This window comes from Danio rerio, chromosome 16, assembly GCF_052040795.2.
Source record: "Danio rerio strain M-AB ecotype USA chromosome 16, GRCz13ab, whole genome shotgun sequence".
Taxonomy (NCBI): Eukaryota; Metazoa; Chordata; class Actinopteri; order Cypriniformes; family Danionidae; genus Danio; species Danio rerio.
The window spans coordinates 41,484,299-41,497,876 of NC_141036.1; the positions used below are offsets into that span (position 1 = coordinate 41,484,299).

Consider the following 13,578-nt stretch of genomic DNA (forward strand, 5'->3'; position numbering starts at 1 on the left):
ACCAAAGATGGGATGGGGGTCCTGTAGGTACAGGTGTTCGCGTTTATTCTTCAGGGTGTAAAAGGTGAAGTGGCATATTAACCTACTGTTTAGGGCTCGTGATAACATTATAAAATACGCGTGGACCTTATACAACTCTTTTGCCATCTCTGCATGGGGAAAAGAGGGAAGAATAAAGTTAATCACGCAAGGCCTGGCATGATTGATGTTTGACGGGTCCAACACGGCTGATTAATTTGAGGACTCTGCATCGGCCTTTAGCTCTGCACTGAATTTACAATGTAATACGGAATCACGATGCGTTGACTCTTGTCCAGAAGTCTGCTGCTAAGAAATCGAGAGCTCCGGAGTCTAATGTTAGTTGTCATGGAAACGAGGATGTCTTGGCGGCAGTACGTGAAGTTGCTAACCTATGGAATAAAATTTCTGTTATAATTATAAAATTCACGCATCTGCAATTATGAAACCGCAAAGGAAAACGGAACATAACTTGTGACGTTACTTTACAGACACGAAATAGTTTCACCACGGACACGAAGAGTACGAATCAAACAGCGACAGTCCACTGTCAAAATACATCACCGCGGTCACAGGCATTAATAAACGAGCCAGAGTCATCGATCACAACAGTGCGCTTGCGTGATGAGATCCTGAATCCTGACTGAAGGAAGCCCCCCGAACAAAATGTCTGGGCAGCTCCCACACACCGTCTCAGGTAAGACTTTTGTTAATCCCTCTTTGAGAACTGTCCTCCATGAGCTGTAATAAAGGTTGAGACTCAATGAGGTCCATTTTCGCTGTGTTTCTTAGACATTTTACAGAATCAAAATTAAGATCGGGCCGAGGATAGCAAGCTAAGTTAGCATAACGTAAGTGAACTTGACAGGCAGCGAGCGCAGAACTTCTCAGTGAATCACTTAACGGTGTTTAACTATAACATGGCATCTGTTGATTAAGTGTTTTTGAAAGCCAGATAGACTATTGATCTATTATAAAGAAGATATCAGCAAAAGGCAAGTTAAATATTTGAGGGTTTTTGCTTATTTTTATGACACTGAATCAAATCCATCAATTGTTTAAAAAACTTGAGATCTACGTTAATTTATCTTATTATCACCGAATGAGTGGGAAAATATATTGAATAATGTAATAAAGTCTGTGCAGATTAGCAATTGGTTAAATAAGTGACCCGGACCCATGGGCGTAAATCATGAGGGGCAGTCATTTAAACACTCGTATTTCATCTGAAAGCTGAATAAATAAGCTCCTCATTGATTTATGAGAGAAGATTATATGTTCAGATATACGTTTTTATATTATCTTTAAGTTAGCAATCCACATTACTAAGCAGAAATGACGTTTTTATATATTTATAGCAATTTACAAAGTCTTTATGAAGAGAATTCTTATCTAAAGTAGAGTAACCTAACTTAAATAATTTGAGCAAATAGCCAAAAAAGTATATTTTGTCTCATATAGTGACTATTCCCTCAAATCTACCTGCTCAACATAAGACTCGTTTCTTAGTATTAGAAAAATGCCCAATATCTATCTGTCTGTCTGTTTTTAATTAGCTCAGATTATGTCCTGCTTACAAGCACTTGAATCTATGAAAACTGATCATACTAAGATTTTTAGCATAATAGAAAAAGTGGACCTTTTAAAGACTAAAGACTTTGATATTATTTTCTGCTGGATACCAGGCTGGTCATATGGGATGAGTTGGAAATGAGCGTGCAGATAAAGCATGATAAAGGAAGATAGAAGTTGGAGATAACAGAACGTAAACTTCCTGTGTCTGATGTTAAACCTGTTTTAAATCTGTATGTTAATGAGAAATGGCAGATGGAATGGGATGAATGTAGGAAAAACACATGGTATGAAGTGAATCCATTAATTAATGAAAGGAATAATTACCATTTTGAAAATAGACATGACCAGGTTGTTCATACAAGATGTAGCATCAGACACTCATGGCTTACACTCGCATATTTATGAAAAGCGGAAGAAATACCTATTGGTGACTTGTGTAAAAATATTTTACCGATAAAACATTTTAATATGTTTAAAATATTTCCCGAATAAAAACGTTCTCTAATATCATGTAAAAATACACATTGTGTTTTTAAATGATATTGGAGAATGTTTTTATTCTGGAAATATTTGAAGTGAGCTGTTTGAAAAGGTGTTTTACAATATTTATCTTTAATCTAACTAAAAGATTGTATATGACTGTTTTCAGTGTTGTTGCTTGCTACTTGTATGTTTTTTGTTGTTATTTTAAAATGTATGTTTGCTAAGATTGTTTACTAACTGCAATGAGCGTCATCATGCTAACTGATATGATATGATTATAAATTGTATATTTAGTACATGTTTTTTGCCATGAATATAGCCAATGCTGCTGATATGGCATTAAAACCTAAATAAAATCTGTCCATCCATCCATCCATCCATCGTTCTGTCTATCTATCTATCTATCTATCTATCTATCTATCTATCTATCTATCTATCTATCTATCTGTCTGTCTGTCTGTCTGTCTGTCTGTCTGTCTGTCTGTCTGTCTGTCTGTCTGTCTGTCTGTCTGTCTGTCTGTCTGTCTGTCTGTCTGTCTGTCTGTCTGTCTGTCTGTCTGTCTGTCTACCCTCTTTAACCATTGTCAATCATAATTCTGCATGACTTACAGCTTAATTTTATGTTAATGTTTATCAGGTTCCATTTGGAGAAATAATATCTGCTGCTCAAAGCCTGGTGTCGAGGCTCACCAACACCCTAAGATCACCAGAGAACACAAACCAACTAAGAGAGATTAGTTCAACACAGAGAGAGAGGACAACATCAAGTTTCCAGAGCCAGTCAGTTCAGCAAGAAATGAGGTGTGAGATTCAGTGGATGACTGTATGTGTAGAAGAATCTAATGTGTTTTTTTCTCTAATACAAATTGTTCCTACACTAATGAGAAAATATTTGTAGGTCATTTCCTGGGTTTTTCTGAGAGGAGCGTAGAGGGAAAAGCTGTTTTGCACCATATAAGGGGCAATGTAAAAGCTTATTAATGTATTTTTACCTGCTGGACAAACAGCATGAAAAAACACCAAAAGGAGAGGCAGAAGTACATCTCACTATGGCTGGACTTGGAAGACAGCAGTTAAATGTGCAAGAAAATTTCCCCCATTCAGAGGTATGATTAAAGTTCCATGCCCTGTTATTTTGTATTTCTGTATTTGTTCCAAAATTATAATGTATTAATTAGGGATGCTCATTTCGGTTAATTTTGCTAACCGACAACCGTCGCTCATTAATCGGTTATTAACGGTTAACTGGTCAGATTACAATTAATTTTATATTTAACAAATTGACGTGTCTATTTTGTGTCTGACACATTAAATAATGCATTTTAAAATACTAATTTATTTTTATATGCTAGCACAGTGGTTCTCAAACTGTGGTACGTGTACCACTAGTGGTACGCAGGCTTCTTTCTAGTGGTACGCGGATGAATCAAATATGTAATATGTACATGCTTCATATATTTAAAGAAATTATCAAAAATGATTTATATACGAATATGATGACATAAAGCCTATATTTATGAGGTCTAGGCAACATTTCCAGGTGCTAACAAACCAGGAGTTATTTCTTTTTTAAACTGTACAGAGCTTAAGCTGCTTAACTAGACCTAATACGCTACTGTATTTCAAAACTGCTCATTATGGTGGTACTTGCAAAGACAATTTTTTTCCGAGGTGGTACTTGATGAAAAATGTTTGAGAACCACTGTGCTAGCATATTAATAATAGAACAAAACAACAGAGCATCTTTACGCACTTGCAGTGTTTAGCACAGAAGAACAGAATAAGAGAAGAACTAAATAAAATGAATAAAATAAATAGGACTGCCCTAAATTATTTTCACTTCAATAATTAATTTATATTACAAAACAAAAATACTGACTGATTCTTTTTAATAACCGGCATAGGCTGTTTTTTTTTCGCCAATCATGTTTTTTTTTTCTTCTGTCAAATAAAATCGCAGACTTTCTCAAATCGCCAGCTCCACGGAAAATATGCATTTATTTAATGCCCCGCTGTCATTATTATAATCACAAAACCTTTTTACATTTTAATAGAAATCATTATTTTAAAGAATATGTCCTGATATGGTTTCCTCTCTCTCTTTCTGGCAGTTCAAGTGCGCGCGCTGCGTGATGAAAAGACAACAACACGTGCGCATAGGTTGACTTTTTGTAAACAGTTTTGTTGTTTAAATATGATGTTACATTATTGTGCATACATGCTTTATAAGCTATAAAATAAAAGGTAAAGCCTATTTGTTGTGTTTATGATGCAGATCCAGGTCAACATCAGCGCTAGTTTGGCATCAACACGTCTGTTAAACAGCAATATTCTTCTTCCATTTTGCTTCTTTGGCAAATGTGTCTGTAGGCACGGGTTATACGTTGTCGTCCCGCAAGTTAAGTATGCCTTGCAGTTAAACAAGGGGCCGAAAACAAGGCGCACCTCACTGCCTTTATGTTGACAAGGAAAAAAGAAGAGAGGACCGCGCTTCTTCTCATGAAACGACTGAATCAGCAGGGTATCGATTGTGTCTGTGTTGTTACAATTGTAATATTTAATAATATATAATAAATTGATATTCAAGATTTGTATATTCATCCAGCTCTGGATAACTTAAAACAGCGATTAGACCTTCAGAGCGGCAATAATGCGTCCTGAAGTAAAGCGAAACGGCTATAAACTCTAGCAAGATAGAGTGATTATATGCAGAGCCATATTCCTTTATCTTTAAATAAAGTAGAACTATAGAAACTGTGTTCATCTTAACTGAAAGCTATTCGTGTTTTCTGGCCTCACGCATCGCGCACCTGTCAGTCAGTCAGCACGTAACGCCAAAGGGTTAAACAGACTATACGGTTACAGAAAAGTTTGCGTTATAATCCACTTACCTTTTAATACATTTTGATGCGATTATAATCCGCTATTAAAAACAACAACAATAACTGAATGTTTTGAATGGATAATGTAGCCGTGGCGGGATGCATTTTGGTCCCCGCCATGGAAGAATGAATGTAGCGGAAACCATGCTCTTTAAAACTTCTCTGTAGTTGTCTTGACAACACAAACTGCTGCTCTGGGATGAGCCGCGAGCAAAAGATGCCCCTCTTAACGCAAAGGCGCATTCAATCGGCCCCTTATGCAGCCAAACTAAAAATATATCAAATAATATGTTTCATGGTTTAACTGATAGCATTAATCGGTTACAAACGCACCCTTTTGGTTAACGGTTAATCGATTATATTGAGCATCCCTAGTATTAATATAATTGAACTGTTCAAGCTTTCAGATATACTTGTGAAATTGTTTCTAAAACTGGCCAACATCTGTGGTGGATGTTTGTTACGCAAGTTTTCAGGTATGTTCTTTTTTCTTCTTTTTTTGATGATGATGATGATGAAATGCTAATACACTCTCAGTAATTGTGCTAAAGCTGGGGCTTTTCAAAGTTTGTGTTTGTATGTAAAGCTCCACATTAGTATCTTAAAACCAAAACCTAAAGTGTACATATTGCACTCAAAAATACAACCATGTTCTCTTTTAACCCCTTGAAACATCATGGCAGTTTGTGTACCTTTATTTTTTTCTAGGGATGCACCGATACCATTTTTTTTGGAACCGATCCGATCTCGATACCAAAAATTCTGAGCATTGATTAATACAGATCTGATACTGTGCTGTTTTTTTTTCTAAGCATAATACAGTTTCTATAGCTCTGGTGATAAACTCAAATGATACAGTAGGTGAGAGTTCAAAGTGACTATTACCGCCGCGTCATATACCGCCGCCGTTTGAAATAGGAGCCGCTTTGTTTTTAGTGTATGACCGCAGTTTGTGAATGAGCCGCCAGGGGGCGCAAAGGGATGGGATGCGAACCGACAGAAATAGCCCACACAGCAGCCTTAAATATGCTTTTGTGCTTGTAAATGAGATTAAACAATAAGTCAAAGCCTTATAATTCCTTTATTAATCATTTAAAATTTGTTAACACGATTTATTGTTATTCTAAACTTTTAAGTGCAAAGAGGATTCTTTTTGAAAAATAGAATTGAAGAAGTAAAAGACAACTAAAATGAAAGCACAAACATTTAGTACAAATATTCTAAGTATGCCTAAATTAAAAAATTAAAGCAGTCTTTTAGCCTAAATGTAAAGAGATTTTCAGTGTTTGCTATTTTGGTAGGACTAACACAAGACCTTTTCATTTATGTTTTAATTTACCTTTTTATTTACATTTTCGTTGTTGATTATATTTTACTATTTAATTTTATGTCACAATTATTGTACATAATAATAAACGAATAATGAAAAATAATAAAAATAGGCCTTATGTATTTAAGGACATGTGGTGAAACACTAAGAAACGGTCAGGCGCATGGTCTAAAGAGCTTAAGTTGAATACTGCTTCATAAAATAATTTTGCCGCAGGACATATCTAGCAGGTTTACTTTTAATAATTTTCAGTTATTTTTTTGTTTCAAAACAACAATGTTCTCTTTAAAGTTCTCTTTAAAGTATAACTGTTGTTTTGTTTTTTTACTTAATGGCCCAGTATGTTTCGTATTTTAATTTCAATTTCAGTCACCTTGCATATGCATTTGAAATATAATGCGCGCATAACCGCGGAAAGAAAAAAAAACTGTCAAAGGTTAGAGCTAATTCATCAAAATTAGCTATATTAAAATACAGCATGTAAGTTAATACAGGCAGAGTGTGAACAAACTCAAGGCTTAGATATGCGCTTGCCTTTTAATGCATTTAAAAAGATTTGCGGCCTTTTTAGGCTACAGGCGACTATGGTGTATAATGTTTCTTTTATTATTTTTTATTTTGTATGGTAAAGAACAATGCACTGTATGTTATTAATATAAACTTAGGTTAAAATTTACTATTGATAAACGTGACCTACCTCAATCAGATCACTTAAAGTATAATAAAATAATGTTAACGTCAATGTTCTTCTTTTTAAAGTAAAATTGTTGTTTTGTTTTTTTACTTAATGGATCAGTATGTTTTGTATTTTAATTTTAATTTCAGTCACCTTACATATGCATATGAAATATAGGCTAATGCGCGCATAACCGCGAAAAAAGAAGAAAAAGCTGTCAAAGGTTTGGCCAGTGTGTTTTTTTGTCTAATAAATGATATATATATATATATATATATATTTTTTTTTTTTCTTTAAAACTTTAAAACAGATTGCTATTTTTCTAATGACATATGATTTAATAAATTTGTATTTTAAAAATTTCTCTTGTTTGAATTTTTTAACTGCACTTTTTAGGAAATATTTTAGTACATCAAAAAGTGTGGTTATAATGACATCTGACTGGCTAATCCAGCAAAAAAGTCACAAAAATGTAGTATTTAAATCTCATAGTTAAATGGAAACTGAGGCGTATAACTGCAAAAAGGTCCACTTGAAAAAAAAGAACCATCCCTTTCACCAGGCTGGCAACGGGCCTCATGTGTGCGCATGAGTCGATATGTTGCCTGTTTTATGTTTTATTGTCTACATGCTACTATGATGTATAATAATGTTGTTATTGTTGTTTTGTCTGGTAACCTTAGGCTAAAACTTATAATTCATAAACGTGTTAGAAATAAAGCATGAAAAACACGTTAAAAACTATTTCTTTTGCGTATAATCGGGAAAAAACAGTCATACAGTTGGTTAAGAGGATATATTTATTCTGAGGAAAAAAAGCAAATAGAAATACAAAAATAGCTGAATGTTTTCTTTTAAGTTGTCTCTAATACTGAAGACGTCGGTGGGCGCTAACAGAGGTTCGTGTGGACCGTAGAAATTCTTTCACTCTGTCCTTTATGCGTTTGCTGTCAGCGCTGGTCAGGTATATATATATATATATATATATATATATATATATATATATATATATATATATAGCCTATATATATATATATATTAATAAACTTCACAGCCACAAATATAAATAACACAACTTGTACTAAAACTGGGCGAGGATTTGAAAGAATACGATGCTTGTTATATAATTTAAAATGTTTTTCCTCTTGTCCTATTTCTGCATACAAATTTTTTCACTCGCCAGGAACTTGCCGCTGGAGAGCACCGTCAACGATCTCAATCTTATGGCTCATTCTTCACGATTATAGAATTAAAATAATGGCGCGTTAGGTTTTTTATGCCGCGGGTGCAACCAACAAGGGTTGTGCATTTTAGTTTAACTTTTTGAGCGTTATAAGCAGTTCGGTGTTAGTTTTTATATAAATATATCAAGCCGAAACTAAACAGCGCATTCTCTCCGCCTCCTCGTTCATAACCAGCTGGACACGCTACTGAAGCAAGCAGGAGAGATAGCCTACTCCGTCATTCATAATCTTAGCTGATGTATCCGAGTCGAAAGAATATATTAAAGAGGAATGTTCTTTTAACAGTCCCGATACGTTTAATCTTTTTATTTTTATTTTTTTACTTTTTTTCCTGTCATTTCTCTTCATCAAATTATTTTTTAAGCTGCTTGATTATGTTAAAACAGAAAGCAGAGCCCGTCAATTGAGAGCGATGCATGTCATGTGTTGCATAATTGCCTTTTTTCTTGTGCGTGCGTGATCCATTTCTGATTCTTTTTTGCTCGGGCTCTCACACACAACCTTTATGTCTGCTGTGTCTTTAATATGGTGTGTAGATTATTATGCGTTATTGAAACATCAAGGGGGACGCAGCAAAGTAACTTATAAATTAAAATTGTATTATTTTATGCAACAGCCTTACATTTAAAACGGAAACATAAGGGCGATTATAAGCAAAAAGACCTCAAGGCTAGATGTTTTCTTTCCCTTTATTATTTATTTTTTTATTTTGGCGCATGTGTGCGATAGAAAAACTAGTGTAATAAGGCAAGCCATCTTTCCCAGACTCGGGGCAAATTCCGCCTTTCCTTTCACTCCGTTCCGAAGCCCCAGCTGGCCCTCCTGCCATCCACTGCGTAAAATATATGCTGGATAAGTTGACGGTTCATTCCGCTGTGGCGATCACAGACTAATAAAGGGACTAAACCGAAAAGAAAATGAACGAACGAATGAATGAATAAATTAATAATAATAAAATAAAAATAAGGTAATAATCTTTAAACACAAATGCCGCGTAAGCGGCCTTTTTATTTTTAGAGATGGTACATTTGAATTGCCTCTTCCCACTTCCCCCACCTCAAAATTGAAAGTTGCAAAGAGAACTATAGCTCATTTACACCTTGATGTGTTAGCCTCAATAGCAAAGAGCATAGCCCATTTACACCTCAACACAGAGCAAGTTTAGCGGAAGAATGTCAAATCAGAATCACGCAGATGAAGCACACCAGCTACTACTTTCATGAAACTATTAAATGTGTATTGTCATAAATTTGCTTATTTGCAGCAGCTTTTTTTCGCGCAACAGAATTGCGGCGTTGGGAAGCCGTCAATGAATAAAAACAGGGTCAATAGTGAAATCGGCTTTTTATTTTATCCCTATTACCTATATCAGTGCATTGAAGGCCTTTTATGGTGTCATCACGATAGAATAGCCTAAGTTATATTGAAATAATTTAAAGAACAAAGTTATAAAAACTCACATTACATAAATAAACAATTAAAAATATGTTTAGGTTGTCTTTATTTAATTGCCCTCGTGATGATGGTGTGCTTTATCATTATGTGCGTTTTACTTATAACGTGATTCAAATGATGGATCTGCGACAGAGAAACTAGGGGTTTTGGGAAACATGCATCACTATATCCTTTTTTTTCCCAAACTGTGCATAGTTCAGCCGCAAGTTACTGTAGCCTACGTCTTTTTTTGGGAAAGCGCCCCATGTCCGCTAGTGCCGCGCGCCTCTTTCTCTGGGCAAAAAGGAGTTGATTTTTTAAATATTAAATATATAGATTAATTAAATATTCAGCAAAAGAGACATTTATTTCATATTTTACTATGCATTTCATCTGATAGGCAAATCTTTATAGCTTAATTAAACACATATTGTCAAAACCCACACATAGGCCTATTGTATGAAAATGAAAAGGGCCTTTTTTGTTATTATTAGACTACTATTTGTTATTTGTTGCCTAGGCTATTTTCACATTTTCACATTTGAGGTGCTTTATTGGTATGACAAGTAACTGTACATTCGTTTTGCCAAAGCAGTGCAGCGTCGCGTCTCACAAACAAGACAGTGCAAAAAGGGCAGTAGTGCAAACAAATATGAAAATAACATATAATAAAAAAAATGATTAATAAAAATAAAAATAGAATAAAAAAATAAAAATATAATAATAAAAATAAAAATAGATTTTTGATAACATAAAACAGTATAAAGGTAATAATAGTAGCCTATTATTAAAAGTAGGTCCACATAAAGAGTTCCAGCTTGTGTGTTGGAGACAGGAGCGGGTGGTTGAACACACAGCAGCACACACACTCCCCCAGTAAGATGGGTTCTGTTCGACAGGGACTCAAATTGTTTTGTATGTGTTGGATTATCGGGTAGAATTTCTCCTGGATCTCGGAGCAGGCCCGTGGCATGTGCAGGATAAATTTTTTGAAGAGCGGGACCGAGGGTGTGCCGCGTCGCGGGGGCACTTTTGATCATTTTGGAAGGGCACTAAAAAGGGCATGTGCACTGCACAGGTTGAGCCCTATGTGCACGTGCCTGTCTCGGAGTATTTAGTGCACTCAGTTAGGATATGCAGCTCCGTCTCAATCAGCTGCTGAGGGCACAGCCGCTTCCCCACCGGCAGCCATGTTTTTTTTGTGCCGGCCCGTCTCTACGGCTGGCTGATGTCCGCTGCCCGCTTCTAACATGTTAGAAAATACTGCAAATCAAGCTGTCGGTATCTCCCCGCGGTTGAAATTGTTCGTTATTCGGAAAAAAAAAAGAATAAATATCAGTGCGCAAGCTTTCTAGATTTATTTTAGGCCTATATTCAGCTGTTTTAATCTTGCAATTCTGATAACTTTTAGAGATAATGTCTGTTTTTACCAACTTGTCTGTCATTTATTTCTCATTTGCTACTTATTTTATTAATTTGTTGATGTTAATATACTACATATAGTCTTGAATATGCATCTAAAATCCTTTGGCATTCAAATTTGCTTTGAACTTAAAAGAGAGAAAGAATCTGATTTTACCTGTCAGAGCACATTGCATATGCCTTTTTTAAAATAACATTTATTTAACAAATATTTTAGCACATCGAAAGTAATTAAATTACCTGTCTTTTGATTAAAACCTTTATGCAAAAAGATCAGAAAAAAAGGCAATATATGCGACATGACATCGCTGTCATGCCACGATTTGAGGATAAATTCGCTTTTAGGTGCTGCTTTGAATAAAATAAAACTATTAAAAAGCACATTAAAGACACTCATAAAATAAAACATTAATAAAGGAGTATCTTATGAAAAAAACACCAATTGACGGGCTCTGCTTTCGGTTTTAAAAGAATCAAGCAGCTTTAAAAATATAATTTGCTGAAGAGAAATGACAGGGGAAAAAAGATTAAACATATCGGGACTGTTAAAAGAACATTCCTCTTTGATATATTCTTTCGACTCCGACACATCAGCTAAGATTATGAACGACGGAGTGTCTCTCCTGCTTCAGTGGCGTGTCCCGCTGGTTATAAACGAGGAGGCGGAGAGAATGCGCTGCTTAGTTTCGGCTCAATATATATTAAATTAAAAACTAACACCGAGCTGCTTATAACGCTCAAAAAAGTTAAACTAAAATGCACAACCCTTGTTGGTTTCACCTGCGGGATGCACAATGAACCTAACGCGCCATTATTTTAATTCTATATTCGTGAAGAATGAGCCAACCGCATATGCTTAGTCCTGTTGGTCGGGACTCTCTGCTTTATAACTTATTAGTTTATTACAATAATCACACTTAGCTTTGCCATCGTTCTTCACCACATATAGCCACTCAACACATCTTGCGGTCCATCTTTAATGTTTAGATTATTGAAGGTGCTATTGATGTTTTGAGAAAAAAAAATTAATAGTACTGAAACTAAATTATTAAAAATAAACTTGCGGGACTTCGTTTATGTCCTGCGGCAACATTATTTTTATTACACTTTAAGTGATCTGCTTGAGGTAGGTCACGTTTATCAATGGTAAGTTTTAGCCTAAGTTTACATCAATAACATAATGTGCATTGTCCTTTACCATACAAAAAAAGAAAAAAAAAAACATTTATTTATATTTTAAATGCATTAAAAAGCAAGCGCATATCTTAGCCTTGAGTTTGTTCACACTCTGCCTGTATTAACATAAATGCTGTATTTTAATATAGCTAATTTTGATTAGCTTTAACTGACAGCCTTTTCTTCTTTTTCCGCGGTTATGCGGCATTATATTTCACACACATATGCAAGGTGACTGAATATGAAATTAAAATACAAAACTTACTGAGCCATTAAGTAAAAAAACAAAACAAAACAGTTATACTTTAAAGCAGAACATTGACGTTTTGAAACAAAAAAACGGAACTGAAACTAAATTATTAAAAATAAACCTGCCAGACTTAATTTATGTCCTATTTTCATTATTTATTTATTTTCATTATTCGTTTATTATTATGTACTGAAACATAAAATGAGATAGTAAAATATAATCAACAACGAAAATGTAAATAAAAACGTAAATTAAAAACATAAATGAAAATATCTTGTCTTAGTCCTATCAAAATAGCAAACTTCATCTCTCTATATTTAGACTAAAAGACTGCTTTATTTATTTATTTATATATATATTTATTTATTTATTTATTTAAGACTACTTATTTATACTGAATGTTTGTGCTTTCACTTTAGTTGTCTTTCATTTCTTCAATTGTATTTTCCAAAACGAATCCTCTTTGCACTTAAAAAGTTTACAATAAACCAGGTAAACAAATTTTAAATGTAAGTTGAGGTGATCGCATGTTCACAACTGTGAGGTGATGTGCTCTACCGGCAGGATAATCTATATTATTTTGCTGTTTTTCATATGCGCATGTTTAGGATTTGAGATAATAACATTGCCATGATAGTCAAAGAAATCAAAACATTATTTTCACCCCAACGCAATTTAATCGGGCACTGAAGGCTAATAACTTAATTCTTATATTTGCTTTTTGACTTCTCACCATGTATCTTTTTTACAGCATAGTATAGTGTAAGAGCATGTCTATTACCAGAAAAACTCAATTAAAATTATATTTTAATTGAACACATCACATCACACACAGTAAGCTACGCCTACAGAACAGTCTGTTTAGCATTGTGAAAAGGCAAAGCTGAATATCTGTGGTTAAAGTGCCACCCAGCGGTCAAATGCTGCTGGCGCATCAAGTAACGCCATCGCCGCGGTATGAATGGCGGCACAAGGAACACATTGAAGTAGTAACATCTGTAAATCTTCTTTAGTAAAAATAACAGACCTATAGGCTGACTGTATATGACAAACACACAATCTAACTAAACATGATGCTTGCTATAAAC

The 13,578-nt window shown here is 34.6% G+C and overlaps 1 protein-coding gene across 1 annotated transcript in view; it reads left to right on the top strand.

Moving 5' to 3' along the window:
- Positions 1-628: 628 nt before the first annotated feature.
- The window catches only part of LOC141375048 (uncharacterized), a 46,365-nt gene continuing 33,415 nt past the window's right edge, over positions 629-13,578 (top strand). Inside the window, exons 1-3 of the mRNA XM_087287498.1 lie at positions 629-715; positions 2,714-2,877; positions 3,084-3,182. The gene's annotated coding sequence lies outside the window, so the exon portion shown is untranslated. The remainder of the gene's footprint in view (positions 716-2,713; positions 2,878-3,083; positions 3,183-13,578) is intronic.